Here is a 6,752-nt window from a genome sequence, read left to right as displayed (position 1 = left end):
GCAGAGTAGGTAAATGCTGTGCGTGCCTTCTCTCACAACCACATCAAAATTACAGTTAGAACAGACACTTCTCCCTAGAGGAGATACAAATGGCCTACAAACATGAAAAGATGCTCAACATCACTAGCTATTAGAGAAATGCAAATCAAAATCACAATGAGGTACCATCTCACACCTGTTAGAATAGCTATAATCAACAGGACAAGTAATAACAAATGTTGGAGAGGATACAGAGAAAAAGGAACCCTCACACTGCTGGTGGGACTGCAAATTGGTACAGCCACTTTGGAACAGTATGGAGGTTCCTCAAAAAACTAAGAATTGATCTACCATATGATCCAGCAATCCCTCTACTGGGTATTTACCCCAACAACTTGAAAACCCATATCCAAAAAGATATTTGCACACCAATGTTCATAGCAGCATTATTCACAGTGGCCAGGACATGGAAGCAACCAAAGTGTCCTATGATAGATGATTGGCTAAAGAAGCTGTGGTACATATGTACAATGGAATATTACTCAGCCATAAGAAGAGATGAAATACTGCCATTTGCAAAGATATGGATGGACTTCGAGATAATCATGCTAAGCAAAATAAACCAGACTGAAAAAGTTGAAAATCGCATGATATCACTTATATATGGGATATATAAGTGATATATAAGTGATAAGCAACAAATGAACAGGACAAACAGGGACTTAGGGACATGGACAATGGACGAGTGGCTACCAGAGAGTAGGGGGTCGGGGAGGAGGGAAGGGTAAATGAGATCAAATATAGTGGGTAAGGGGAGGGAGAAGTGAGTAAAGGAGATCAAATATATGGTAGCTGAAGGAAACTTGACTTTGGGTGGTAATTACACAATAGAATATATAGATGTCAAATTATAATGTACACCTGAAAATTATATAATTGTATTAACCAGTATTACTCCAATAAACTTAATTAAAAAATAAGTAGAAGGAATAAAAATAAATAAATAAAAATAAAAGCATAAAGAAAACAAGCAAATAAAAAACTAAGTACATGTTTTTCATTGGTACACAATAGTATTGGAAAATGGAAGAATGATTTAATAATACCTGAAAATGAAAGAATGATCTCTTTGGGAGAAAGACCTTACCCTAGTAGAAGGATATGCAACTGATGGCAAAGATATAACTAAATGGCATATGAGCCACATGAAAAAATATATTTATATATAAGAAGCGGCAGTGTTTAGTAAAATGTTCCTAGGTGATGCTGCTTGATCTTATTGGACTGTGCTCAGCTTAATATATTCTCTTTTAGTTTATTTAAAGTGGGAATTACTTTGTGATTCATCACATATCAATTCAAATTAACATTTTCTTTAAGATCTACAATTCTAACCTTGAATCATAAAATCTGATCCAAGGATATGGTGATTTATGTCTATATATTAAAAGAAAAAAATGTCATACATACTAGCCAAAACCTTGGTAGCCCTTATTCCTGTGTAAACTGCTGACCTGACAGAGAACCTAGCAACATTCTCAGCTTCTATTAGAACACTAAGAATTGTGATATACAAGACATTAAGCTCCTTAAATAAAGAACTATGTCTACTTTTCCTCACCATTGTATCTCTAGCACTTAGCATAATATCTGATTATATAGTAGTAATTATTTGTTGAATGAGTAAATAACTGGTAAAAAATAAAAAAAGTACCAACTTTAATATATTAAAAGGAAAAAAACATTCTTATTTAAGTGAAATAAGTACTATCAAAAATATTAGCTTCAAATCCCAAATTCTCATGAGGGCATAATGATGTCTAAGTCACTCACCATCAGCTGGTATATTTGGGGTTAGGTCATTAAGTTCCTCAGCTGTGAGTTTGATTGCCATAGTTCCAAGAATAGTGTCAAGGTCATGAACATCAACTTGCAACCCTACAAAAGAGAAAGATATGAGGAAAGGGAAATAAAAGTCAAAATATAATAAATATTAATTCCTGTATTGTGGTTATCAATTTCTTCATAAAAAAGAAACCCAAGACATTTAAGTGTTTAAAGAAGGCTATTAATGGACTAAAATTAATCTATTCGTTTATATACATTGAAGATAAGCTTACATTAACAATATGTTGAAAGATGGTTAAGAAACCACAGATTAATTTTAGCAGCAAAAGAGCAAATATAACAACTTTAATATAAATATTGATATGAGTAAGTAGGGTTCAGTTTGGTCACTGTACATCCATATATACCAGCTTAAATTTTTTTCTCTAGGCCTAAGTTTTATTATTTCCACAGACAAAACTGAGGTAAACAAATAATTAGAAAAGCTTTTAAAAGTAAAACATAAAAGATTATTCAATCAATATGAACACATTAAAAATAAGTTATAGGACTGTATATGAGAATGGCAGGAAGCAATATTGAGTGACAAATAAAAAACAAAAACAAAACATCAGAGTTTCAATTTGACTTCTCAATTTATCTAACTCACCTTTTGGAGCATAATTCAACAACCTATTCTTATATATTTTTCCATTAGCTGTAGTTGTAAGAAAACACATAATTTAAGTCACAGATATAAGAGCTAAATATGCTAAAGCAATACCAAATACCAAAGTTCAGAAACAAGTCATAAAATAATTTGCTTCTAAAATTTACCTAGTATCTTAAAAAATAAAACAACATGTAAATCAAATCTTTTTTTACCTTTTCTGTTTTTCTATTTCTCTTTTTTCAATTACACTTGACATTTGATATCATTTTATATTAATTTCAGGTGTACAGCATAGTTGGTAGACATTTATATAATTTACAAAGTGATGCCCCCAATAAGTCTAGTACCCACCTGGCATCCTACACAGTTATTACAATATTACTGACTATATTCTCTATGCTGTACTTTATATCTCCATGACTATTTTTTAACTACCAATTTGTACTTCTTAATTCTTTCTCTGTTTTCACCCACCCCCACAACTCCTCTCTCATCTGGCAATCATCAATTTGTTCACTGCATTGATAAGTCTGTTTCTGCTCTGTTTGGTCATTTATTTTGTTCTTTAGATTCCACATATAAGTGAAATCATGTGGTATTTGACTTTCTCTGTCTGACTTAACTCCACTCAGCACAATACCCTCTAGGTCTATGTTGTTGCAGATGGCAAGATTTCATTCTTTTTTATGGCCAAGAAATATTCTATTTATATATGAACCATCTCTTCTTTATCCAATCCTCTATGGATGGGCACTTAGGTTGCTTCCATATGTGGGCTATGAACAGAGGGGTATAAATATCTTTTCAAATTAGTGTTTTGAATTTCCTCTAATAAATACCTAGAAGTGAAATTGCTGGGTCACAAAGTAGTTCTATTTTTCATTTTTTGAGAAAACCCACTGTTTTTCATAATGGCTGCACCAGTTTGTAATCCCACCAACAATGCACAAGGCTTCCCTTTTCTCCACACCCTCAACAACACTTGTTGTTTGTTGATTTATTGAGGAGAGCTATTCACATAGGCATGAGGTGATATTTCATTGTGGTTTTAATTTGCATTCTTTGAGGATTAGTGACGTTATGCATCTTTTCATATGTCTGTTGGCTCTCTGTATGACCTTTTTGGAGAAATGTCTATTCAGATCCTTTGCCCATTTCTTAAATAAATTGTTTGGTTTTTTTGGTGTTAAGTTGCATGAGATTCATTATAAATTTTGGATACTGCTTATCGGATTATCATTGGCAAATATCTTCTCTCATTCACTAGGCTGTCTTTTCGTTTTGTTGATGGTTCCTTTGCTGTGAAAATTTTTTCTAGTTTAATGTAGTCCCATCAAACTAGATGTTTATTTTTTTCTTTTGTTTATTTTTTGTTTGTTTGTTTCCCTTGTCTGAGGAGATATATCAGAAAAAATATTACTAAGAGCATTATCAGAGAGTTTACTGCCTATGTTTTCTTCTAGAAGTTTTATGGTTTCAGATCTTATATTTAAGTCTTTTATCATTTTGAGTTTATTCTTGTAGGTATAAGAAAGTGATCTAGTTTCATTTTTTGCACATATCTGTTCAGTTTTCTCAAGATCATTTATTGTTTACCCCATTGTGTATTCTTGCCTTCTTTGTCCATATAGGCATGGGTTTATTTCTGGACTCTCTATCCTGTTCCATTGACCAACGTGTCTGTTTTTATGCCAATATCATGATGTTTTAATTACTATATCCTTGTAGTATAGTTTGATATCAGGTAGAATGACACCTCCAACTTTGTTCTTTCTCAAGACTGATGTGGCTACTTGGGGTCCTTTGTGGTTCCATATAAATTTTAAAATTATTTGTTCTAATTCTGCGAAAAAATGCCATTGGTATTTTGTTAGGGATTGCATTGAATCTATAGATTGCTTTGGGTAGTATGGACATTTTAACAATGTTAATTCCTCCTATCTATGAACATGGTATATGCTTCCATTTATTTGTATCTTCTTCAATTTCTTTAACATTTTATAATTTTCTGAGCACAGGTCTCTTACTTCCTTGGTTAAATTTATTCCTAGGGGTTTTTTTTGTTTTTGTTTTTGTTTTTTGATGCAATTGTAAATGGGATTTTTTTTCTTAACTACTCTGATAGTTCATTATTAGTATATAGAAATGCAGCTGATTCCTGAACATTAATTTGTATCCTGCTGTTTTTAAGATTTTCTCTTTGTCTTTAACCTTTGGCTTTTTAATTATGATGTGTCTTGGTGTAGGCCTCTTTAGGTTCATCTTGTTTAGGACTCTCTGCACTTCCAGAGCTTGTGTATGTGTTTCCTTCACCAGGTTAGGAAAGTTTTCTGTCATTATTTCTTCAAATATATTTTCAATCTCCCACTCTCTTTTCCCCTTCTAGTATCTCTACAATGAAAATCATGGTACCCTTGATGTTGTCACAGAAGTCCCTTAAATCAGGGGTCCCCAACTCCTGAGCCACGGACTGGTATTGGTCCATGGCCTGTGAGGAACCAGGCTGCACAGCAGGAGGTGAGCAGCAGGCAAGTAAGTGAAGCTTCATCTGTATTTGTAGCTGCTCCTCAGCACTAGCATCACCACCTCAGTTCCACCTCAGATCATCAGGTATTAGATTCTCATAGGAGGACCAGTCCCTGGTGCCATTTTAAAAAATTCTTTTTTCTTGTTGCTGCTCTGATTGAATGTTTTCTGGTACCTTGTCTTCCAAATAGCTAATTTGATTCTCTGCTTCTTCTAATCTGCTGTTGACTCCTTCTAATGTATCTTTCATTTCAGTTATTGTATTCTTCATTTCTTATTGGTTCTTTTTTTATGGTTTCTATGTCCTTTTTTATGTTTACTATCTCTTTGTTAAAGTCCTTACTGAGTTGATCTATTCTTCTCCTAAGTTTGTTAATCAGTGTTTTGTAATCAGTGTTTTGAACTCTGCATTTGGTAGTTTGCTTGCCTCCATTTCATTTAGTTCTTTTTCTGAGTTTTCTCCTGTTCTACCATTTGGAACATCTTTGTCTCCTCATTTTTGCTGCTTCTCTGTGATTGTTTCTATGTATTAGGTACATATGCTACATCTCCCAATCTTGGGAGGGTGGCCTTATGTACTAAATATCCTGTGGGGCTCAGTGGTACAGTCTTCCTGGTTATCTGAGCTAGGTGTTCCAGAAGTATCCTTTGTGGATTGTGTGTGCCCTCCTGTTGTAGTTGATTGCTGTTGGTACATCAGTGGGTGGGGTTGACCCTCAGGCTGACTGACTACAATTACAGTGGGGGCTGACCCCACAGAACAGGATTTGTCCAATCGGAGCTCTAGTGCCTGCTGAGATGACCCTTTGGGTGTTCTATTTGTAAAGCTAGTCAGGTAGTTCTCTGTTGTGGTCTGAAGCCAGCTACTAGGTATGTTGGTTCTGGGGCCTCTTTGGAGGGGCTCCAGTGTAGGTCAGGTTAGTCGCTCTCTGTTCCTGGCCCAAGGCTACTTAGGAGTTAGAAAGCAATCCACAGTTGGTAGCTGCTAGTGCTGGGCCCGGGGGCATGTGGAAGGGGCCACACTGTGACCCAATGCCAGCTGTCACCAGCAATGAGACTAGGGCCACAAAGCCAGAGGCACAGAGCCAGCCACCATCTGCCTGTGGCCTGCAGATCCTGGAGAGTTTTTAAGAAAGTCTGCAGCAAGGGCCAAAACCTGCTGCCCTTGAGGCACAGACACCAAAAGAGCCAAGGGTGGTGGATCAACTGGGTGCAGAAGGGTCTTAGGAAGTCACTGGGATGGGGTAAGTGGTGTTCACAGGTTAATGCAGATTCAGACTGGGTGCCCTGCTTGCACCTGTGGGCTGTGTGTGGGGGGTGCTCAATACAGGGACAATAGTGGCGGCACTCGCCCTGAAGTCACACAATTTAGTTTCTCCCCTTATATCTCTGGTACCTTTCAAGCTTCTGTTCTTCTGCTGGAGCTTAGGGTAAGTGTCTGTGAGCAACTGAGTATGTACATGGGCTTGGACCCCTTGTTCCCCAGGGGAACCTCTGTAGCTGATATATCCCTCCGGATTTTCGACCACCACATGTAGATGTGGAACCAGCCCATTTTGTGTGTCTGCCCCTCCTACCTATCTCAAAGTAGCTTCTTGTAGAAGTTCTATTCAGCTAGTCTTTATATGGTTCTCCAGGTTGATTATGGCCACTAATTTAATAATTTGCTTGAAGGGCTCCAGGTTTCCCTACCCAAAATTACCTCTACATGTTTACTATGTTTAAATCAGAAAATAAAAAAGGGGAC

The sequence above is a fragment of the Pteropus alecto genome, unplaced genomic scaffold (genome assembly GCF_000325575.1).
Source record: "Pteropus alecto unplaced genomic scaffold, ASM32557v1 scaffold313, whole genome shotgun sequence".
Classification (NCBI taxonomy): Eukaryota; Metazoa; Chordata; class Mammalia; order Chiroptera; family Pteropodidae; genus Pteropus; species Pteropus alecto.
This window is presented reverse-complemented; position numbering follows the sequence as displayed.